At 39.6% G+C, this 25,587-nt stretch overlaps 1 protein-coding gene across 1 annotated transcript in view; it reads left to right on the forward strand.

Annotated features, from left to right (window-relative positions):
- The window catches only part of LPAR3 (lysophosphatidic acid receptor 3), a 122,159-nt gene continuing 96,572 nt past the window's right edge, over positions 1-25,587 (forward strand). The window contains exon 1 of the mRNA XM_074221782.1: positions 1-219. The gene's annotated coding sequence lies outside the window, so the exon portion shown is untranslated. The remainder of the gene's footprint in view (positions 220-25,587) is intronic.

Below are 25,587 nucleotides of genomic sequence, written 5' to 3' on the forward strand. Positions count from 1 at the left end.
CTCTGGTCCCACTCACTCCTCCTCCCCAGTCGGCTCCCTGTCCTCTTCTCTCCTCCAGCCGGAGGGAGGGCGGGGGGCAAGGGCACGCTCCCCCACATCCGTCCCCCCACACTCACCCTCTGCCACCCTCACGGGGGCATGCAGCAGTCCTCGGGCCAGGCTGCCGGCACCCGGTTCCCGGGCTCCGGGGCAGGGAGCGGAGCGCCCCGAGCGTGAGCGGTGAGTTGGGCGCGGGGGTCCAGGAGGGCACCCGCCCGGGGTGGGCTGGGGATTGGGGGGGGGAAGCCCCTGGTCCCCTGGCCCAGGCGTTGGGAAACTCTGCTGGGGTGCAGAGGTCCGGCGGCGTGGCACGGCACCGCCGGTGGATGATCCTCTGGCCAACTTTGGGGCCCCCACTCCTGGTTCCTGGAGCAGCCCCCCGCCCCACCCATCCCCCGGTGGTGACCAAAGGCGAGGGAGCTGCCCCAGCCCGAGAGTGGGGAAACCGTAGCTAGAGAGTGCTGGAACAATTCTTAGAGGCCATCAAGTCCGATCTTCTGGTCCTCCAGAGGAAGACACTGATGGCCCGAGTGTCCCCAGAGAGCTTGCCAGTCCGCCCGCCTGCGGGATGGGTCTGTGGTCCCGCTGCCCTGTGCCCCGCCCCGGCTTCCTCCCTGGGTCTGTAGGTAATTGGAACCGAATTCGGTCTGGGAGGCCCAGGAAAGTCCGGGAGCCCAGATAAAAAGGGGGAGAAACAAACCAAGAAAGTGCGATTGTGTTATTCCGAGCTGGGAAGTGGATTATGCACCTTGGCCTCTGACTCATGTTTTCAGAAGCAAAAGCACTTGGGACCCGAAGTTCTTTACACCGGAGCCGGAGCCTGAGCCGGAGCCTGAGCCTCAGCCTGTCCCAGGGAAAACCCCCAAGACTCTGCCTTTCCTCCTTTTTCCTACTGTCTTTCCATCTACTCTTCCCCCAAGTCATTGTCCTCACTCCTCCTTTTTATCTGGCCCTGGGATGTCATCAGAGTGGGGGAGATCCACGGTATGGGAACTCCCTTCACTGGTAGAGCTTCACTACGCTGTAACTTTGTCTTCCAGAATTGCCGGGCCGTGGAGAGGTTAAGGTCTTGCTACGCTCACTAGGCTAGTATGTATCTGACTTGAGGTGGCCTTGAGTCCCTCTATCCGACTTCAAGGTCAATCTACCTCCTGCCCCACTCCATGACCCAAGGAGAAATTATAGGGAAGTTAGAATTCTTCTCCACCTCAATTCATCCCCAAGGAGCAGTTGGCATGTCCCAACATTCAATACACAGGCCTTGGGGTTTGGGCAATACTTACGGTGGTTAGTGGATAGTGACTATGTGCAATTTATTGTCTTGGGAAACTGGGCCTGGGCAGTAAAAGGTTAATCAGCCAGCATCTGTCAGAAGCTCGTCTTGAACTCAGGTCTTTCTGACTCCATGGGAAGCCTTTTATGCTCTGCCAGTTTCTCAGTGAAATATATTTCCATAACATTGCATTTGGAAAGGGCAAATAATGCTGATTTTTAAAAATTTATTTATTTTCATCCATTTGTACCTGCATATTTCCAAGTTACAAAATTTCCCTCTACCCTCCCTTCCCACCGCCCTCCCCTCAGCAGGGAATAGTCAGGCTAGCATTTTACATACATATTTTGTTAAACATATTTACAAATTAGTAATTTTTGGTAATTTTTGGCATGAGGAATTAGGATTTAAGGGAAAGAAATACATAAGTGATAATTTTTATAAAGTGTTCATCAGATTTTGAAGGGTTGGGTGTTTTCCCCTGTGTGTACTGTTTTGTTTTTCTTCCTCTAGTTGTGGTAATGTAGTCCATAATCAGTCAAATACAGTTGTCTTAGCTCTCTGGACTTTCAGGAGGAGCTGCTTCCATCAAGGTTGTCTATCTCAATGTTGTGGATGTGTACATTGTTCTCTTGGCTCTACTCCTTTTGCATCAGATCCTGTAAGTCATTCTATTCTTCTCTAGAGTCTGACCATTTATGGTGAATTATTTTTTTTATTCTAATAAATTACTTTATGGTTGTTCCATGTCCAAAGCAAGTAGAATTGCACAAAGTTAGAATCTCTTCCAGCATGTCATTTGAGAAATGATTGGGAACATCAAAAATGATTTAGTTATATAAAGGAAAATCATTAAAACCCTGAAATACATAGTGACTTGTTCATTTTAAACTAATTTTCACAAAACATCTCCCCCCAGTTGGTAGCTGTTTTGATAGCTCTTCTGTTTCATCTATTGGCAAATATAATACATACATATAAATATATATCATATATATTAAAGGAGCCCATTTAAATTCAGTAACAGTGGCAAAGTAAGGGACAGGATGACAGTTATCAGTCATTTTAGTTGTTTATTTTTATTAAGCAAAAGAATAAAGTAACTGGGCTGCAAGCACAGCTTAAAAATTAATTCCCATCCCCCACCCCCACCTATTCTGGTTGCTGTTATTTTTTTTGACAAGAATATCTCCAAACCAATCCTACTGAGGATCAAGGGTTCAAATCTGTGGGACAGAAAGGATCAAAATTTGGGAGACTGGAAATGTCTGGTGGAGGGGGAGTATTTCTGTATGGGCACATTGGTTCCTTGTTTGAAGCTTACTGGTCCCTAGAGGTACAGTGGGGAGCCTTGCCTTCTTCATCAGCCCAATATTTAACTGGGCCAGTCTTAAAAAGATCAGCAATCAGAACTTCCTAGTAATGGCAGTGTGAAAAAGCTAAGTTGACAGGAGTGTTTGTTGTACCTTGCATCTGTTTATGAAGGCATGCTATTACGGAGAATTATCCAGCTGTAAAGATAGTATTTATATTGTCACCTAATGTATCATCGGAAACAGACTATTTTGCCTTTCCTACTTTTTGTATGTCTTTTGCATTTCCAACTTTGTGAACCTCAAAACTAATTACGATGGACTCATCATCTGTTCCAAATCAGACAAATTTAATAAATCCAAATATAGAGACTGTTTTCTTTTGAATGACCCTTGCCTACTTGAGGCGGCTGGCTGTCCCAGCAGATAGTTGCTAGTACCAATTTACATACATTTTCTATGAACACAGAATAAAGATCGAACAAAACAGGTGTGATTATACTTTGTGTTTGTGTTCTAGATAATGTTTTGAGGAGGACGTCATGCTGGCCTGTTTTTTTCTCTCTTGGTTCTTTAGCATTTTTCTTGAGCGTGGACTACTGTAAGTGTAGGGGACTAGTATAATGGTCCATTAGTCATTCTGCTTCTGTGGGGATATTGTTTTGAAATGAGTTCAGGGCTAGGATGAATTAGCTGTTGTAGCTTAAGTATAATATGGTGATTAGGCTTAAATATATTTGTAGCATCTGCAGGTTACATGTGGCAGCTCAGAGATGGGGACTTACGTGACTTTTTTTTTGTCTTGTTTTATGTAGTTCAAAGAAAAATAATGTGCCCTGCTGTTCTTTTGTGATTTTTGAGTGTAACAAAAGTAATATGTTAAAGAGCCTCTTTAAATAGATTTAGATTTTAAGAAAACCAGTCCTTAGTATAAGGCCCTAATGAAATCATCTGTTTTTTGGGGTTGTGTTTCAGAAGTTATATTATAATCTAAGTGAGTCGGGAGTATTGTTGACCATAGATTCTGTTGTTTAAAAGAGAGAAATAAGAAATTGGTTTGTTTTGTTTTTTTGGCTCTGGCCCACATCACCGTTCTGTAAGTCAAGACAGTGACAGGAAAATAAGAGCTATAATAATTAAAATACAATAGCTGACATCTATAAATCAATTTAAGAGTTTTCAAAGAACTTTCCATATTTTATCTCATTTGGACCCACCTTGTTGGGTAGGCGAGGTGCTATTTTTATCACAATTTAGAATTATCAGTCAAATAGCGTTTGACAAAAATGAAAGGATTACCAACCCCTTAGGATTTTACATTTTTTGGGGGAAGACAACATGTTCATGTAGGAGTATATTTGAAATATATAAAATAATGCAAAGCAAATTTTTGAGGGGAAATGTTGGAAAGAATTGGGAATGCTGGGGTGGCTAGGTGGCACAGTGGAAAGATAGAGCACTGGCCCAGAAGTCAGGAGTACCTGAGTTCAAATCCGACCTCTTAACACTTAATAATTACTTAGCCGTGTGGCCTTGGGCAAGCCACTTAACCCCATTGCCTTGAAAAAAATCTAAAAAAAAAATTAAAAAGAATTGGGAAAGTTGGTGGAGACATATAGACAATAAGTTTCTAAAAGGTGAGGACTCCCATATACTCCCATCCTAAAGATAGGATAATCTTATAATACAACTCATTCTTTCTATTTTGCAGTAGAAGAGACTCAAGTTCTTAGAAGTTACAAGAGACTTCCCCATGGTTCCAAAAGTAGTAAATAACTGAGGCAAGCTTTGAATCTAGACTCCACATCCTATAAGGTTTGCAGTCCCTTAAGCCTAGCCTATGATAGGGTCTCTTTGATTTAAACAAACTTACGCAAAAAAGTAAACTGCACATATATTTAGTTATTGTATGAGTTCTTAACCCAGGGATGGATGAACTTGTTTTTTAATGTTATGATTATGTTATATCAATATAAAAGATTCCCTTTGAGGTTCCATGTTTTTATGCATTTAAAACTATATTTGGAGGAGCACATAAGCTTTCACCATACTGCAAAGAGGCCAGGACATTAAAAAAAAGTTAGGAATCTTATTTGCTAATGGATTAAAGTACTCACATTATCTATAAGTAAGGAACAAGCCTTTATTAGTTCCTATCTATGTGCCATTGTGTTAAATCCTTTCTAAATATTCTGTCATTTGAGAGGTACAAAACATATTTATCCAGCTAAGAGTCTAGAGTTAGTGAGAATTGGCATCTTAAAAAATAATCCCCAAGCATGCAGGATCTTGGGGGGAGGGGGTAATTGTTCTTCTTGCTAGTCATTCCTTTCTTGAATGTTGCTCCAGTCTCAAGCATGTCTATTTTGCAGTCCTCATTTTTAGGTTTCCCAGTTTTCATTATCTATAAGAATGGTTGTTCCTCTGGAGGACTAAGTCAATCAGACATTGGAGAGGAGGTTAGCAGACATCAGACCAATCTCTGGGGAAAAGGGTCCAGGAGAGGGTGGCTGATGAGGCTGATAAGGCTGTGTGTCACCAACACACAAGTGGTGACAACTTTTTCAAGAGATTAAAATTATTTATTTGGATTCTTTTTTATTCGTTCCTGCTCTTTTTCTGTAATATTGGATCATTTCTGTGTTTGTGATGCTCAGCCCCCTCCTTCCTTTCCACATAGTCATTTATTTCTTACAGTATCATAGGAGACATAGATGGGCTCAGGAAGCCTTTGGCCAGTGTTTGACTACAGTCCAGGAACTATGCTACTTTGAGAATATGTCATTCCTGCTCTCAAGGAGCTTACTTCTAATAGAGCCAACAATATGTGGGTTTGTACAGGACAGATGAAGAGATTCATTTTTATGATTGATGCCATAGATGCCCTAAGCCTCTCACACCTTTCTGTCCTGGCTAAGGTGGGGAGAAGGTACTACATGGAGAGCATGAGAGGTGATAGCTACACAGCTGAGATTACTGTACATCTGTGCTCTCAAACATAAGATCATAAATCCCAGTACTGCCTGGTCAGCGTTGGTCCCAGTGGGGGAAGGAACCAAGATACTCTTTTATGCATTCCTTGGGAGGAATGACTGATGATGATGAATGGGATTCCATCCAGAGAGTGAACATGGAAAGAAAACTTACTTACATGGAGTCACAATGATAATGGCTAATATTCACTCAGTACATTCAAGAAGACCTATTATCTCATTTGATTCTTCTAGAAGTTCTGGGACAGATAGTAGACCATACAGTCTAAACTTCTGGGCTCTTGCTGCAGCCTAATAATTGATCAATTCTACTTTTATTGATTCTCTATCTTGTTCCACACATGTATGTTTTTTCTTCTTTCCTATATCATCCCTAATAATTCATTTCCCCTCATCTTCCTTCTCCCTCCTCATATATATATTAATATACATTAAAATATATATATATATATATATATATATATATATATATATATATATATATATATATACATATACTTAGAGCACATAAGTATGGCTTTCTCCCTCTCTGTTCAGGAGAAAGAATTCAGTAGATTGGGAGATAAGTGGAACTAGTGGAACTAGGTTCAGATCCCTACTCTGTCACTCACTTCTTAAGAGGCAGTAAGATGAATCAGGCAGCTAAGTGGAGTGGTGGGATAGGGTATTGGATCTGGAGTCAAGGAGACCTGAGTTTCAATCTTTTCACAGATGCTTACTAGCTGCATGACTCCCAGCAAGTCAAGTGAGCTTTATCTGCCTTGGTTTGCTCATTTGTAAAAGGGGGGTTACTCATAGCACAACTACTCAGGATTGTTGTGATACTTGAATGAAATAACATATTTTGCAGACCTCAAAAATGATGTACTAATATATCATTAGCTGTTATTATATATTCCAACTTTGAAAGGGACTCATTTTGAAGTCAGAGGACTAAGATTCAAATCCTGCCTTTTGTTACTGCTTGGGTGACATTTGATAAATCATCCTCTCTGTAGATCTTTGTTTCCTTATTTATAAAAGTTATAGTGGAATAAGGAGAATCCTGGACTTGAATCAGGAAGGCCTGGATTTGGAATACTGCTTCAACTATTTAATTAATTGAGTAATTCTGGTCTAAATCATTTAACTTCTGCTCCCCACTTTCTTATCTGTAAAATGAGAGGATTGGTCTCAATGACCTCTGGGGTCTCTTCTAGCTCTGAAATAATGATCTTATGGCTAGAGGGTTGTCCAAGGGCTCTTCGGTTCTTCCCTTTTCATAGATGACTTTTTGGCGGGGTGGGGGGGTCACCATTTCAGATTGGCCCCTATGCTTCACCTTCAGAATTCTCTTCCTTTACAACTGCTGCATTGCAGGACCTCCTCCCATATATTGCCTTCCCCAGAATGTAAGCTCCATTAGTACAGGACTACTATCTTGTTTGCTTGTATTTGTATCCTTAGTACAATGCCAGGCATAGGAAGCAGTTGATAAATTATCTATCACCTTTTCATCATTCTATTTATCAGTCATTGCATCCAGCCAGCCAGCCAGCTATCCACCCACCTCTCTACCTCCTGATTTCCTTCACGACAACCTTTGAGAAGTCAATTCTCTAATCCTCCTTACTTAATGCCTTCCTTTTGGGATGATCTCCAATTCATCTTCTATTTCTGTCTTGACTTGTTAGATTTGTCTCCCTGACTAAATACAAACTCCTTGAGAGTAGAAACTCTTTTTGGTCTTTTTTATATTTCCAACTCTGCGATATTATATGTTTGGCATATAGTAGGCTCTAAATAAGTACCTGTTGACTTGACAATCTCTGATTTTTTTTTTTTTGTTTCTAAATCTATGATTCTTACTACCACACTCTTCCTTGGATGCCATTTTTTTTTTTACCATTTTGAGACCTAGTAACTTCTTATCTGTCAAGTCCAATGGCACCTTCTTAAATCATCCTTCTCTGGAGCCTCTCTGCCACATTTTTATTGTGTACTCTCTTTTCCTTTGGTTTCAGACTGGGTTTCTTCCTGTTATTCTCATTCTCTCTGGTTCTCTCTCTCTCTCTCTCTCTCTCTCTCTCTCTCTCTCCTCCATTGCCCCACCTCCTTCCTGTAGACTTTATTCTGGATTTTCTTCAAGATTATGACCTTGGGCCTCTCTCTGTTCATGCCCATCCATTCTCACGGTTCCAGCTACTACCTGAATAGAATTCAAAATCTGTGATCTTTCCTGATTTCTCATCTGTACTTCTGTCTGCCTTCTGGATATGTCCACCTGCACATTCTATGGCTTCTTCCCATTTCCTCTTTCCTGTTAATTCTGCAAATAAGATGGATGTTTTCTCAGAGTTGATTTAAACGTGTATTTCTATAACTATTAAGATTTTACTTTTTTCCTTGCTTAGATTTTTTTTATCAGAAAACTGTCTATTTATATCCTTTGACCACTTATCAATTGAATAATATTCTTATCCTTTAAATTTGTATCATTATTTACTCTTCATTTTCAAATAAGATCAATGACAACAGAAAGGAGATGACTTGTAAGCGAATTGGATTTAAATGAGGCTGTGCAAAGTCATTAGCCTCACTCTCTTCTCTAGACTCATCAGAGTCCAGTAGCAAGACAAAGGTCAGGACTGATGGGTGATGGCCACCTACATTTGAATCACAACCTCAATCTCAGCATGTCCAAAATGGATCTTATCTTTCCCCTTGAACTTGATTCTTTTGATCTGATGAGTGCTCTCAGTGGCATAACCCATTCACTGATTTTTTTTCCCTGCATGAAACAATAATGATGTCTTTGATCCTTTACTCTCTCACCTTTCACATCTGAGCAATCAGCAGGAACTGTTCATTCCACTTCTCTGCCCTCTTTTTTTTTGGGGGGGGGGGCTTGCAAGGCAAATGGAGTTAAGTGGCTTGCCCAAGGCCACACAGCTAGGTAATTATTTAGTGTCTGAGACCAGATTTGAACTCTGGTACTTCTGACTCCAGGGCTGGTGCTCTATCCACTGTGCCACCTAGCCGTCCCTTCTCTGCCCTCTTTTGCTCCTCTCTCCTTCTATTTCCATTGCCACCAACCTACAAGCCCCCATAACCACCCGACTATCCTATCACTGCAGCCTCTTTAAATGTCTATAATTTTAGAGCTGTAGTTTTCCCCCCTCCTTGAAAAGGTTCAGGAAGAGGTTGGATGCCTACTTGATGAGATATGTTAGAGGGGAAAAGGGATTTTTTTCAGTTTGAGCAAAGACAAGAACTCTCAGATTTTGTGATGTCCCTCTCTGACACCTTCAGTTCATCTTTTTTATGTTGCCCCAAACTATCTAATGAATGGTCATGCCACCTATTTGTTCAAAGATCCTCTGTGGCTTTCTATTGCCCACTCAGTCAAGTTGTGATGTCTTCCCTGGTATCCAAGGTCTTCCTTAATAGAATGCCCCTTTCCAGTCTTCTTGTACCTCGTGATATCTCGGTCTACTCTTCATTCCAATGACACAGTCCTCCTTTCCATTCCTCCCACAGTCACTCTACCTTCCAACCCAAGGCATTACTGGTTGTCTCTCATGACTGGAATTCTCCTTCTTCTTCTCCATCTCCCGGTTGCCTTGGCTTGCTTTAAGTCCCAACTAAAATCCTACCATCTATAAGAAGTCTTTCCCTATCCTCCTTAATATGAATGTCTTCCTCCTGCTAATGATTTCCAATTTATCCTTTCTTTACCTTATTTGCATGTTTGTCTCAGCCCTTAGTCTGTGAGGTCTTTGAGGGCAGGGCCTGCTTTTTTGCCTTTTTGTATCCTTATCACATACCAGTGGCACTTCATAAATACTTGTTAATTTGACTTGAAGTCCCTAGGTGGTAGTTCCAAGTCTACAGTCAGGAAGACTTTAGGAGTCTTTGTGAGTTCAAATCTAGCCTCAGATACTCTAGCTGTGTGACTTTGAGCAAGTCACTTAATTCTTATGCCTTAATTTCCTCATCAGTAAAATAAACTAAAGAAGGAAATGGCAAACCCTTTTATCGTGGCCAAAAAACCCCTAAATGGAAACATGAAGAATTGGACTTGATTTACAAAACAACTGAACACCAATAAAATAATTTGACTTGATTCAAAAGCTTGTTCTCCTCTCACTCAAAGCAAACTGAACTGGATGACTTCACCCTCTGATCATCCCTAGTTCTTCAAATGTCCTCTTCCTCTTCTTTGCCTTCTAAATTCCTGCCCATCCTTTAAAATCCAACCAAAATAATCCTTTTACATAAAGGTTTTCCAGACTCCCCCCCCCCCCAATTCCCCTTCCCTTGGTAACAACCTTTCCCTTACAACTTCATGGAGGCCCAAAGTCTATAACTCTCTGATTCACTTCTCTTGTAATTTAATTAACCATATTTAGATAACTGCATCTGTCTCTTCCATCCTACCCCTGTGGGCAATGTAAGGACAGGGAGGGTAACTTATGTAAGCTTTGGACTCCCCTAGTGTTTAATAACTACTTGGTACATATTTGTGGCCTGTTTGAATTCCCTACTTTGCAGCTGAAAAAGATCTGTGACTCAGAGAGATGAAATGATTTGTTCGTGGCGACCTACCCAAGTCCCAGAGTAGGAATTTGAACCCAGATCTTTTGTCTGCCAAGCTAGTATATTTTCAAGAAGTCATTTTAAGAGGGAATGGGGAATTGCTTTCCTTCTCAAGGAGGAGGTGGAGTGGGGAGGAAGGAGACTATTTGGAAAAACAACAAAAAAAAATGACTTTAAAAATATTTTCAAAAAAAGAGGGGATGGGGAGGGAGGTTGTGGGTTCTTTTTGTCTGTTTGACCAATTTTGGTCTGTTTTGTGAAGTTTTCAAATTCATGACCTTACAATTATAATAGTTTTCCAAGATCATTAGACCTATTGGAACTGTAGTCAACCTGAAAAATGTGGCCTTCTCATATTTAATAATGCCCTCTTTCTTCTATTAGCCAGTCCCATTTTAAAATCATTCTCTGTGACAAGCTAAGAGAATATTGGTAAAAATCCCTTTATAAAAATTTCTCATAACTTCCAAATTGCTTTGGTATAATGGAATTTTTTTAAAAAATCCTATTATAATGAGCCCCATGAGGCATTTGTATTATTTTATTCTATCATCAACAAATATTTATTGAATGTTATATGCCTAACATTTAGGAATAACACAAAAGCACAATCCCCAGTCCAGCTAAATTTAAAATCTTATTTGTGAAAAAAACCCCACAAAACTAAAATGAACTTTTGGGGAGACAAGTCGGACAGGAGAAAGAGGAAGAGGGAGTGTCTAATCTTGTAGTTCTGATGATGGAGATTGATCATTGGTGGAAGGAACCCCACTCCTTAATGCAGATTTTTGTTGTTGCTCTTCAGTTTTTTCAGTTTTATCTGTTGTTCAGTCATTTTAATTAGGTCCGTGACTCTATTGGGATTTTTTTTTGGGCAAAGATACTGGAGTGGTTTGCCATTTTCTTCCCTGGCTCTTTTTACAGATGAGGAAAGTGGGGCAAACAGTGTTAAATGACTTGCCCAGGGTTTTCCTGATTAAAATCCAGCCTCAAGACACATTAACTATGTGATCCTGGGTAAGTCACTTAACTCTGTTTGCTTCGGTTTCCTCATCTATAAAAAGAACCAACATTATAAAGTATTTTCCATTTCTTAGAATTTTTTTTTTACTGAATTTGACGCTTGAAACAACCTAATGGAACAACAAATATTAATAGATGTGAAAAAGATTGCCATATGTGAAAACTGGAGCTCAGAGAAGTTGTGACTTCCTCAAAGTCATATAGCATTGAATATGAATCTGTTAACCCCAAATCCAATGTTCTTTCCAGGGTATCATACTGTTTTATTTAATGAAAAATGTAATTCAGTGGAAAGAATGTGTGTGTATACTAATAGTCACACCTATATAGGATTAGAAACAAACATGTGGATATGCACCTTAAATTATGTAATCTATTGCATAGATCACTATTAATAAGAAAATAGAGAGATAGAGACAGCTTCAAAGCCTGAGGATCTGGATTCAAGTCCTTGCTCTGACATATTGACTGAGTGATCCTAGGCAAGTCATTTAACCTTTCTATATCCTAGGCAATTAGAAATGGAAAGGAAAGGGCTGATTTGGAAGAATGTGTTTCCCTGCCTGGCTCTTCCTTAAGCCTGTGAAATCACAAGTCCACTTAGTCATCAGCTTACTCTTTCTAAGCTGAGAGTGACTGATTCTAAGTCTGTTTCCTTAGTCTGATTTCCAAGGAAATCAGAAATCCAGTCTATCCTTTTTCTTTCTATTTTTCTTTCTATTTTTTCTTTTTCTTTTTTTTTTCTCCTCAGTAAAAAAGAAAACCCCTTGAAGGGATTTGGCCATCTTTTCTAGGGTGCTTAATAAATATTCATTGATTAATTAAGTCTGTTTATTAATAAAATGAAATGATTGGATTGGATCAAGACTTCTTAACTTGGGGGCTACAGATACATTCAACAGCTAGAAAGATTAATCTCCCTGACTTCATATCTGATCTCAGACTTTTATCTAGCTCTGTGACCCTGGGTAAATCAATTAACTCTCCCTCAGTTTCTTTATCTGTAAAATGAGCTAGAAAAGGAAATGAAATACCATTTTTATTTGTCAAAAAAAAACCTAATTAGGTCACAAAGAGTTGGACAAGAATAAACAATAACGTAGCTACATATCAAGGGGAATCTGTGAATGTGTACTGGTAAAAAAAATACTTTGGTTTCCTTTTCAACCCTTTATATTTTATTTTTGCATCTAAAAACTTTATTCTGAGAAGAGGTCTGTAGACTTTAACAGTTTGCAAAAAGAGGGGTCCATGTTTCAAAAAACAGTTAAGAAACCTGAATTAAATGATTTCTCAATTCCTACCTTGAGAGCCTGTGAATTTCCTCTGATTTTGAGAAGACTAGAACAGCCAAGTTTATCTATTGTGCAAACCTAATTCTAAACAATTGTGTGGTCTCCCCTCCCAGTCTTGCAGTACAATGTGAACTGACATGAGAAGACTTACCATTTCATGTCCCTCCTGATAACTCATCACACAGGAAATAAGTCATTTGTATTCTGAGATAAATTCCATGAATATCTAAACCAATAGATTTAGCTAGGAGAATCCCAGATTTCCATTAAACCAGTCTCCTGTTCTCTTGGGTCATTTGAAATTGAAGCCTTGGAGCAGTTTACAAAACTTGTCATATAAGTTTGATTGTTAGGGAGAAAGTGTTTTAGGGCTGTGGGCTGGTTCAACTAGTTAAGAAATCAAGGCACAGGCTGGCTTTTTTTTTTTTTTTGTAATCTGAATTTGTCCCTTCTACATATACAACCTTTTTGGGAAGCCAAATTCCATTTGACCAATCACTAATTTATTTTCGATTGAGTTAGTTGTGGTTTAGAGTTCTGGTTCAGACCCTAGCAATGTTATCCTGGGCAGATCACATAACTTGAATGCCATTTTCCTAATCTCTTAAATATAATTTGAGATGCCTGTATTATTACTTCCTTCATAGATTGCTTTGGAGAATGTAGTTTTGATAATTTGCCAGATAGTCAATTTGTTAAGAGCCTACTGTGTATCAAGAACTATGTCAAATACAGGAGATATAAAAAGAGGCAACCCCCTCCCCCAAATCCCAAAACCAAACCAAACCAAAAGAGTCCTGGCTCTTAGTGAGTTCCTGGTCTCAATGTACTCCCCTGAAACTGAGTTTCCTTAGTTATATGATGAGGGGATAAGAAAACATTAGCCCCTGAAATCTCTTTCTGCTCTCCAACTATGATTCTATGAATCTAATGGGGTGACTCTCAGCCAGTGACTTAACTTCTCTCTCTGCAGTCTCCAGTTTCTTTCATAAAATAGGCAAAATGCTTCCTGCTCTTCCTTCTTCATAAGATGGGAATCTAATGAAATAATGCATAGTAAGGTGAAAAGACTATTGGATTTGGAACCAGTGGAGTGGATGCAAATTCTGCCTATGCTTCTAAGTCACTTTAACTCTTTGGATCTTGGTTTTCTCATGTGTAAAATGGGGGAGTTGGACTGGATGACTTTTCAGCTCAAAATCTATGATCTTACAATTTTAAGGACATGAACCTTGTAAGAGGTAAAGCCTTTTGCAAATGGGAGCATCCTGAGGAGAATAACTAGTATGGTGAGAGGATTCAAGACTGTCTTTCAAGGACCATTGAATGAAGAAACTGGGAATGGTTCCTGCTATAGAAGAGAAGACTTTGACGGTAGAAAGGGATCAATAATAACCTTCAGTACTGGAAGGATCATAGACCTGAAAGGGACTTTAGAGGTTAGTGTGTCCCACCTCGAATTTTTACAAATGAGGAAACTGAGGTACAGATGGATTAAATATCTTCTCAATGTCGCAGAGTTAGCATGTGACAGACCCTGGATTCAAGCCCATGTCTTTTGATTTTACATCCTGTTACATGGTGTTATCTCTCTCCAAGGGCCGTGGTCAGAGGAAAGAAAGATTTATTTGTTCTATTTGACTTCAGAAGGTCCAGGCATGATTATTTTTTAGAAGTTGCAATAAGGCAGATTTAGGCTCAGTGTTAAGGAAATCATTTTGAATTCTTCAAAAATGGAATGGGCCCTTTCAGGGGAGAGAGAGAATTTAAGTGGAGGTGGGATGACCACTGAATGAGCACATTGTGAATAGGCTTCATGATTTGGGTATGGGTTGGTCTAGATGACCCTTTAACCTCTGAAATTCTATGATTCCATATACTACCAGACATGATTGTTAAGGTATTACTTTAAGCTATAGAAAAAAGTGGTTTGGATAAGATATAATCGTGGTGGACTATAATTTAAACTTTAAATACCAGAGGGTGTTTATTTTGTCATTGCATGAACTGGTAAGGCCTTTTCTGTTCTAATTATACTTGGTATATGATTTCTAAGCAACCTCCACCTGGGTGTCCCACTGGCATCTAAAACTCAACATGTAAAAAATATATCCTCAATTCCCTATGTCCTGCATTTTTTCCTGTTTCTGATGATGGGGCCACCATTTTTCTAATCAGAGGGTCATGGTTTAAGAGCTGAAAGGGAGCTACAAATATCTCATTCTACAGTTGTGAAAATTGAGGCACAGAAAGAGAGTACTCAGAGTCATGACAGGTAATAAATGTCAGAGGAGGTGAGGTTTGTATTTAGATTCTCCCATCCCAAATTTGGCATTCTTTCTACTTTTTCCATGCTGTTTCAGATAGCTAGTTTCATTGAGCAAGGAGAGAGGGAAGGAGAGAAGAGGGAAGGAGAGAAGAAGAAAGGAGGAAGGAAGAAGAGAGGAAAGGAGAAAAGAAGAGAGAGAGGGAAGGAAAGAGGAAGAAAGGAGAGAGGACAGAAGGAGGCAAGGAGAGAGGAGAGGGAAAGAGTCTTTATTAAACTTCTAGTCCCCTTGCTCCTGGTGTTGCCTAGACATGAGGAGACTAAGCACATGCTGGCTCACATGAGTAGGGGCATATTTCCCTCCCAAATATAGCCTTACATCTAACTGTTTATTTCTTTTGATGGTTTTAGGCTCCAAACTCCATCTTTGATTTCATCCTCCTGAAATCCCATCACTTGCATGCACAGTCATTCAAGAACTTGGAGAACAAGCAAAGATTTAAAATGTTTTGCCTACCTAGCACCTATGATAGTGTCCAGATTAGATGCTTACTAACTGCTTATTGATTGACTGGTTCAACAAGTCATAGCAACCAGGCATCTGTGACTCTTCCCTCTCTCCTATTCAGTAGTACTCCTCAAATCCTGTTGTTTTGTTTTGTTTTTCCCTCATCTCTTGTATTTATCTTTAGCCCTTTGCTTTTCCTTTCCCCACTCTAACTCTGGCCCCCAGGGCTTACTACCTGTCTGACCTGGCCTAAGTCAATTGACAAGATCTTAGATTCAGAACTGAAATGGAAGGGACCCAAGTGGTCATCTAGGACAGTTGCTCCATGAGGAAATCCCTAGTCAAACCCAGCAAGTGGTTGTCTGGTCTCTTCTTAAAAACCTCAAAGGAAGGGAAACTCAGTCCCACAGGAGGCAGTTTGTTCCACTCTTAGACACGTCTAAATTAGTTTTTTTTTTTTAATAGCCTCCCTCTTCTCCTCCCTCCTTCCCCCATCACTACTGGTTCTCCCTACTAGCACCAAACAGAACACATTTTGTCCTTCTTCCATATGAAGTCCTTCAGTTACTTAAAGATTGAATCTTCTGTTCTGGGTCATCATCCCCATTTCCTTCAATTGATCTTTCTTCAATCTGTCATATTGATTGCCTTTCTCTGGACACTCTACAGCTTATCAATGTCTTCCTTAAAGTGACTTGGACTCATATTCTAGACATGATCTGACCAGGGTAAAAAGCATAGAGCAGAACTATTTCTCCCCCTCCTCCTGCCTTCTTGGAAGCCCTGCCTCTCAATACAGCTTAAGATCAAATTAGACTTTCATAACTGCCACATTATATTATTAATTCATTAAACTTTCAGTTTATTAAAATTTCCAGATATTTTTTCTGATGTCTAACCAGTTTCTTCTTATCCCATTGCTTGAAAAAATGGTGTGTGTGTGTGTGTGTGTGTGTGTGTGTGTGTGTGTGTGAACAAAATTCTCTTCTCCTTGAACCTTAGTTTCTTCTGCTGCAGAATGAGCAGGTTGTATTGTTTTATAGCTATTAAGATGCCTTTTAACTGTGAAACTATCTAAATTCAGCTCTTTCTGGAATAATTTTAACAGCCTTCTAACTGGTTGGCTTGCCTACTGTGTCTCCCATTCTTCACATTGATGATCGAGTCTGTCTTATTATTACACAGTTGTGCCTATTTTTCTGATTATTGTACTCCTTCACTCAAAAACCTTCAGCGACTTCCCAGTGCCTGCTGAATAAAGTATGAGCTATTTAATCCGACCCTCAAGTCCCTCTACCATCTGGCCTTTCCATAATCCTCATCTCATATAATTCCCTCTCACCCTTCCAATGTACCGTCCAAACTGGCAGTCCCTAATCTTGTCCAAACTTCTTTCACTTCTTGCTCATCTTTTCCCTTGTTGTCCCAGTCTATATCTTGCCGCTGGACTCAGGTTACTCCAGAGGAGACAATTAGGCTGGTGACTTTGCATGGCTCTCCCTCACTTCAATCCAATTGATTTGCATATCATTTCATCACCTGCAATGTCATGGTACTCTGCAGTTGTGAATGAAGGACAAACAACAACCATTGCAGAGAATCATAAAGATACCTTTTCAGCCTTAAATCTATGATGCAATGTACTTTCCCACTTAGAATGGCTTTTATTCCCATAGCTTCTTAGGGAAATTGGTCCTTAAAAATATGAATTTTTTTGCTTTTATATTACCTCTATCATCTCGTTTCCCTGTTTCCAGAAATTCACTTATAACAAAGAATATTCCTTTAAGTTCTCAGCTCAGGTATAGCCTTCTTCCTAAAGCTTTTCCTTTTTCTCCCCAACTGGATGTGAACTATCTCTACTCCAGTTTATTGGACTTTTTTCCCTTTTCCAATTGTCCAATCTTTATTATAGCGATTTGTGGATGTCTCTTATTTTCCCTTTTAGACATTGTAAGTTTGTTGAGTTGATGTATTGTACTTCGGTTTTGTCCCCTCAGGGCTGAGTACAGGGTTCTTTCTTGGACAATCCACTTGGTTGAGACTTGGGGGAGAAAATATAGCTGATATGTATAGTATAGTTTTGACCCTAAATGGTATAACAAAAGATAATATTCTTACAAACTTAAAAAAAATTCTTCTTCTCTTCCCCTTCCTTCTCCCTCTTCCACTCCTTCTTCTCCTCCCTTTTCTCCTGCCCCTTCCAGAAAATCCAGAATAAAAGGTCACAATGGTGGGAATTCATTTTTGTACAACTTTCTAACTTTAATTATAATTTCTTTTTTTCCGATGGAACCATCTTTCCTAGACTGTATGCCATTCTGGAAATCTGAAGGCCAGTAGAGAATACGGAGAGCTAGAATGCACTTTAATAGCATCTAATATAAACTCGTGCCCAGTTCACGAATCCCTTGTCCAACTCCCAGTCTCTTCTTGAACACTTCTAGGGATAGGTAGCTTACTAATTACCAAGGTAGTCCGGTATATTTTTGTGTAACTATAAATGTTCTGAAATTCATACCTGTTCCCAGTGAAATCTGTCTCCCTGTAACCTCTACTCTTTGAGTGTCCCCCTCCTTGGAAGAGTAAGAGTAAAAGATTGTTTTTTTCACATTAGAGTCTTTTTGCCTTATTGACTTGAGTCTGCCTTTAGTGTTCCTGGGATGCTAACCTTACCTGGTCACCTGGTAATTGATTACCTTTCTTCCTCTCTTGAGAAGTGTCTCTCACTTAAACTTTAATGATAAATGACATTTATATAGCTTTCAAAGTGTTTTAGTTCTTGCAGCATGTGCTAATCTCTCAGAGCTTTCTAATAGCCTCGGGTGGTATAGGGAATGGTCTAGACCTGTGATTTTACCAGGGTAGGGAACTTCCCCTACTGTTGGTCAAGAGCCCAAATGTAACTTAACCATTTTGGAGAATTACATGGGGGTAGGGTATTGAGAAATTAAGAGACTTGCCCTTGGTCATGGGAACCTATCAGTAAGATGAAGTCAGGAGGGCCTGAGTTCAAATATGACCTCAGAAACTTACTGGTTGTATGACCTTGGGCAAGTCACTTTAACCCTGATTGCCTCACATCTAGGGCCATCTCCAGTTGTACTGAGTTATATCTGAGCACTGGACCCAAATGACTTTGGAGGAGAAAGTGAGGCTGGTGACTTAACATAGCCCCCCTCACTCAATCCAATCCATGTGCCTGTCATGGCATCACCTTCCTATTGTTGTGGTCTTCTTAGAGGAAGAACAAACATCATCAATGGACTTTCTGCCACCAAAAGGCATTTCCATTAATCTGTTATAGCTCTCTAGCTAAGTAATAGAGACATTATTATCTGTTCTTCCTTTTTCTTTTTTCTTTTTGCTAGGGCAATGGGGTTAAGTGACCTGCCCAAGGCCACACAGCTAGGTAATTATTAAGCATATGAGGTTGAATTTGAACTCAGGTTCTCCTGACTCCAGGGCCGGTGCTCTATCCACTGGGCCACCTAGCCACTCCCTTATCTGTTCTTTCTTGATGAAGCCAAGGTTTAAAGGAGTCGGGTGTCTTGCTCATAGTCACATGGATCTTATGCTCATACATTTAGAACTGAAATCAACTTTATAGACCATCTCATTCAACGCTCATTGGGTAAGTCAGGAATCTAAGATACCTGAGACTCAAGTTTAAGAGACTCACCTGTGACTTTTCATTCAGTGTATTGAAAAAGGCAGAAACTGAGTCAGTCTTCCTAATTTCAAGGGACTGTAATTTGTGCCACTAGCCAGGGATTGGGAATCGCAGCCCACTGGCTGCATTGGTCTGGCGCTGCCAAGACAACCTCAGGCATGGTTCAAAATTCAATAAATCTAGCATTTTTTAGGGATGAATTAAATGTTTGACTACACACAGCCCATGAAGGATATTATAAATATCCAAATGGCCCTTGGCAGAAAACTGGTTCCCCAGCCCTGCACTAAGCCATGCCTTTTGGAGTCCTTTATCTAAGTAGGATCCTTAGAGTCAACTAGTCCAACCCTCCTCAGACCTAGGGAAAAGAAGGGACTTGCTATGACTGTAATCTTGGTTTCTTGGTTCTCAAGTCAGTCTTCTTTCAACCAAACCCCTTGCCTCCCTCTGCCCATCATTAGTCTCCAAAGGAGTAGTGAGCCTGTGCCCTTCCCAGCCTCAAGGGTCGATCAGAGTAGTTGCTTCCCACCACAGGTGGGACATTTTTTGAGAACAATTTTCCTCTCCGGAAGACAGGACCATTATTTTCAGCATTGACTAGAACCCAGGAACACTGAATTCAACTGTGGTGTGGTCTGTTTTTTTTTTTTTTTAAAGCAACAACCCACAAAGGAGTCGCTTCAATCACTATTTACCTGTGGTTATTAATAATGGCAGCTTGCCATGGGGGAAATTATTTTCAGAAAGATTATGTGGAGAGAAAAAAAAATCTCTACTTTCTCAAAACTGGGAGGGGAAGGGTGTATACAGTAGAATGTGCTGATAAGCCCATCGCTTCTATCAGGATCAGTACCAGTCCCAGGAATGTACCTTCCTGGATGATTGAATGCAAAAAGTTTTAATTTTTACTAAATGCCAGCCATTGTGGTAAGGGTTGAAGACACAAATGGGAAATGGTCCCTGCCTTCCAAGACCTTCCATTATTTTGAGGAAGACAATACATATAGTGGACTGACATCGAGAGAGAGATTTTTGGTCCAGGGCAGTGGTTCTTTGCCTTTTTTATATCCTGGACCCCTTTGTCAGTCTGATGGATCCTTTCTCAGAATAATATATGATAAACTATAGGATGTGATGGTACAAGCTTGCAGTTTGGGGATGCTGAGGCTGATTGTTTGAATTTTAGTAGGACTAAAGGTGATTGTAGCACCAATATGGCAAACTGATGAGATTGGAAGGGCCAATAGACTGTGTAAGGAGGGGTGACCAACCCTTCTTAGATTAGACATGGAGCAGGTCAAGGTTTCTGTGCATATCAATAGTGGAATCTACCCATTAGTGACCACTAGATAAGTTAGTATAGTCTTTAAAAAATGCAGAAAATAAAATACATAGAACCACAAAGGAAATAAATTGTATTGAGAAATACTTAGCAAAAAAAAAAAATTTTTTTAAAGTTCATAAACTCACTTAAGAACTCCAATTTCAACAGAGATGATTGATCTATGTTAGGGGTGGGGGACCTTTTTTCTTCCAAGGTTCATTTGGATTTTTATAACATCATTCATTGGCCATACAAAATTATCAACTTAAAAATTAGCCTGCTATATTTGGTCAAACATTTAATTAATTCGCCTCTAAAAAGCTAGATTTATTGAATTTCCTGCCTTCCTGCCTTCTCTTTCAAACTATCCCCATTTATTCTGTCTTTATCTTGTTTGTACTGAGTTGTTGGTTGGTTAGTTGTCTCCCCATTAGTCACAATATTCCCCACAAACAGCAAAGAGGTCTTTTGTCAGATGCATAGGAAGCTCATGGACTACTGACTTGCTTATGAAGCCCCTTGTGAACTTTGAATTAATACAAATATGTAAACTCTTCCATGAGAGACAGCTTGGTTGAATAGAAAGAGTAAGTTGTGGGCTGAAAGTTGGAAAGTTCTGAGTTTAAATCTTTCCCCCAAAGTGGCATCTGACCTTGGAGAACTGACTTAGTCTCTGTGCCTCCTTTAAAGAATGGACTGGTAGTGCCTGCCTCAGGGAATTATTGGGAGGATCAAATGAAACAACATATATATATATATATATATAAAGCATTACATATTTTTTCTTATTGACCCATGGAGGAGTTGCCTTAACCAGTGGAGAATCCATGACTGGGTCCATATTCAGTGTCTTTCCAGGCTTGTTAGGTCTCATGAAGCCTGCTTCTTCTCTAGTCTATGGTCACTTCCATGCCAAAGGAGGTTTGGTGGTGTAGTCTATGGCATGTTTGAATTAGGAAGCTGTGGGTTTAGTTCCCCCAACTCAGGCTTCTTCCCTGTGTGATCACGGACAAGTTATTGAACTTCAGCGGGCTTCAGTTCCCTCATTTCTAAAAGGGAGATAAAAATGCCCTTATCTCAAAGAATTGTTTGACTATATATGAGATAATGACAAAAAGAAAAAAAATTTAAACCCTAAAGCGTTATATAAGTGCCTAAAGTATTAAGGAAAACTGAATGAATGAATGAATCTCCTCCCCCCTCCTCCCCACCAAATACCCTTTGTTACTTAGGAATCTTTCATGAAAATGAAATCTGATCCTTCTCCCCCCCCCACTCCTCTCTCTCTCTCTCTCTCTCTCTCTCTCTCTCTCTCTCTCTCTCTCTCTCTCTCTCTCGTGGAATTCTTTGGCAATGAAAGAAAACCGTAATGTTTAGTTCAAACAAAATGTTCTTTTAGATAGACAAAGTTTCTTTGGTCAAGGAGGAGCATGTCTTTTCTCTGAGCTTACACACTACCTAACTTAGTCAGTCCTCAGGATTCAGTGGAAAGATTTTTTTATAGCTCAATAAAAGCCCAGAGGTACAGTTACACAGCAGATGTGTAAAGGTCACTTGGTAGACAGTACTGCAGAAATACGATCCACAGTCTGTCTCCATTGTGTGGAAGTGACATCCAATTTTACACATATTGGTGCGTCTTTCCTCCGATGGGAGTCAAAGAACAAAGAGTATTGTTCATTTACCACCAAGGAAATAAGGGATATTACAATTTCATAAGCAATAAAGGAGACAGGATTTATATGCTTATTTCCCCTTTTTACTGGAGGTAAGGGCATGTCCATGTAAAAGACATCCTTGCTACATCTGGGCAAAATTAACCAGAAAATTGGCAGAAGGTCTAATACCTCTTTATCACCTCTTTTCTATATGTTTTACAGTTTTATTGCATGATTAGAAAGAGGCTGAGTGGGGCAATGGCTAGAGATCTGATCTTAGTTTTGGGAAGAATTGGGTTCAGGTTTCCCATCTGAAGCATTATATTGGCTATGTGATCATAGTCAAATTACATGATTTTTCAGAGCTCTGGGGCAGCTCTTTAAGATTCTAAGTAATGGATTTTCTGGTCTTCATCCTTTGTATAAATGTAAACTTTATAAAAAAAGTCAATAGAGATCTTGAGTATTCTGTCAAACTTGGAAGGCAGTATAGAAAACTATAAGTTCACATTATCTATATTTTATTGTATGTTTATTTTGTGAACCATTTTCCAATTAATCTGGATTGGCTGGCAGAACAGGTACTGGTCTGTGCTGGTGAAGGTAGTTTTTCTCAACAGGAACTGACTATAGAAATTTAATTAAAGCATTGATCCAAATAGGGCAGTATAAAAAAATCACATTTTGGGATTAAAAAAAATATCATGGCTGATAATTTCTTTAGTAAACTCAGTAACATTTAAGTGACAATGCATTTGCTTATAATTGTTTATTAAACATTTCCTGGGATTTAAGCCATGGCATGCATACTACTACTTTCTTTACATCTTCCTCATCTTTATGGAACAAGACATTTTACAAGGGTAGCCCATGTGCTCTGTAGTTTTGTTGACTGTGGCTGAAGCATTCATTAGCTATTAAACCCTCAGGGAAGCAGTATGACAGCTGCAAAAAGTCACATCTGGCTCTCTTTGAGACATGCTTCCACCAACAAAGGTTTCTGCTCTATTAGTAAAAGATAAGGAAATATTTACACTTCCTCTTCATATTAAGACTCTTCATGAGATCTTTTTTTTTTTAAAGTTCAGCCAAATTTAGATTGTTTATCATGGGTGATCCAAAGAGTAACGAGTAGGTGGAAGTTGTAGATGTATCACCAACATCATGTGCATGAGAAATGGTGCATTAGACATGAAATGGAACATACAGAAATAGAAAAGGAGTTAGTTTGGTCATTTGTAGCAAAGGTGAAGGACAATCACAGGTGAGTAGCCCAAGATCTGCACTAGTTTCCATTAGATCCACAGTGTGTTGGGTGGATCATCTTTAGAGGATTTATAGAAAGATTTGAGTAAGAATCATTCAGGATGAGAAGGTTTGGTGGGGTTGCCTTCTGCACAAATGGGATCAAAGAGCTGCTGAGGGACAGAAGATGGAATTCAGTGTTTTAGGATTCTGAATGGATCCATATATGATACATTTAAGACTGACCCTCAACTATTTGGAAAATTAGACTGCGGCAAATTAGAGAATCTAGCTTTTATAAGCAAGAGTTAGTTTCTTAGGAATGAAAAGTTAATTGCTTCTTACTGTACTGGGAATAATAAATAACTCTCCTTCTGCAAGCCCCCCCCCCCCCATGTTAGCTTTGTACCAAGTCAATATAGATTTTGAGTATTCTGTCAAACGTAGAAGTATGGAAAGAGCACCTTTCACCCTTGTCATTTACCATCCAGATGAACTCTGATAATTTACTTAACTTTTGCTGTTTCAGTTTTTTCAGTTGTTAAATGAGGAGGTTGTACTAAAGACCCTTCCAGCTCCTATCATTCTATTTAACTATAATGAGAGAAAATTAATTTAGCATTTTAATGTTATAATACTCATTTCAATTAAATCTCCATTTTTTTGCTAACAGTAAAGATTAAAATTTAGAATTCTTTTGGAAATTTGTGTATGTGTATGTAAGTGAGTAATAAATTGATCTTAGAGTTTTAAAATGGTTAGTATGGTCAATAACCCTTTCCTTTCTCCTCACCCTAAATCTTTTTTTCTATAATTCCTACAGAGGCAACTCTTAGGGAAGCAAATGTTGTAAGTAGTCCTCTAAAGTTAATCTTTCATATAACCATGTTTGGGCCACACCGAAGGAAATGTCAAGAGGTCATTTCTCATGCTGAGAGCCTTGTACCAGATCACAGAAGTCAACTGTTGGGTAGTTGTTAGAGAGCTGGCCTCGTTGTTTAGAAGTCTTGGGTCCTTCTCTAAGTTCTGCCTTTCATACTGGCTGAGTGACCCTGGACAGGTCACTTATCATTGAAATGCCCTAAAGCAGTGGTGTTAAACTCAAATAAAACTAGATCCCTCCCTCTAAGTCAAACTGACTTAGAAAATCACAAGTTTATATTATCTATGTTTATTTGTTTTGTGAAGCATTTCCCAATTAATCTGTATTATCTGACTGAACTGGAGTCAAGACCATAATTACCTAACTGTGTGTCTTTGGGCAAGTCATTTAATCCCATTATCTTGTAAAAACAAAAAAAGTAAAGAAAAGAGAGAGAAATTCAATCAAAGAATTGGTTCGAGGAGTTCCAAAAATTTTTTTTTTTTTGCAAGGCAAATGGAGTTAAGTGGCTTGCCCAAGGCCACACAGCTAGGTAATTATTAAGTGTCTGAGGCCGGATTTGAACCCAGGTCCTCCTGACTCCAGGGCCGGTGCTTTATCCACTGCGCCACCTAGCTGCCCCAAATTCCAAAAATCTTAATGCTTTTGTTTTCTTTTTGAAAATCAAAGCTTCAGTTGTATTAAGATCTCTAGGTCATCCTATCTCTACAGATCCTTTCCCCCTTCCTGTGGATCATCTATTTTGTTTTTGTTTCTCCTCCTTTCCCTCTCTATCTGTTCTCCATTTTCTTACTGCTTGTCCCTTTCCCCCCTAGGGACAGTGTGATGCTAAAAGGATCTAATTGTAAAGGAGCTGCATTCCCACCCACCCATCTTTGCTACGTGCTTGCTGTGGAGAAGTCAATTGACTTTTTGGTTCCCTTTGGCTTATCTCTAAGAAAAGAAGGGGGTTGAATTCAAGGATTCGAAGCCCCCCTTCCAACTCTAATGTAGGAATAGACTCCCCCCGCTCCCCGTTCCATTCATCTTTCTTTTTCACTTCCTTCTTCTCTTTTTCATTAGTTTAGTCTAGCAAAAAGGCCTCCCTTCCCTTCCTTGACTCCATGATACAAAAATCCACCATTTTCTTTGGAGGCAGTGATGCGGGAGTGAGGGAGAGAAGACAGGGAAAGTCAAAAGGCAGCCTACCCTTTTGATTCCAGTGCTTAGAAGGCAATCGTAGTAACAACAACAATAATAATACCAGTTATGGCTAGCATTTTAGTATCGTCCCCTGAGAGAATCCCTGCCCACAAAGAGCTTACACTCTATTTTATTTACTTGTTTGTATTCCCCAGGACTTAGTGTATTGCAAAGGGATCCAGGAAGGTATCATAGATTCCTCAGTTGACCTTGGAGGGGGAGGCATCACTGGATCCCTTGCTTCTTGAATCTCTCCACATTGTCTCCTCGAGGGCAGGACAAGGCAAAGAGCAGTAAATAAGGGTTTACTATGTGATAAGCATTATGCTAAGGT

This window comes from Macrotis lagotis, chromosome 2 (assembly GCF_037893015.1).
Source record: "Macrotis lagotis isolate mMagLag1 chromosome 2, bilby.v1.9.chrom.fasta, whole genome shotgun sequence".
NCBI lineage: Eukaryota > Metazoa > Chordata > Mammalia > Peramelemorphia > Peramelidae > Macrotis > Macrotis lagotis.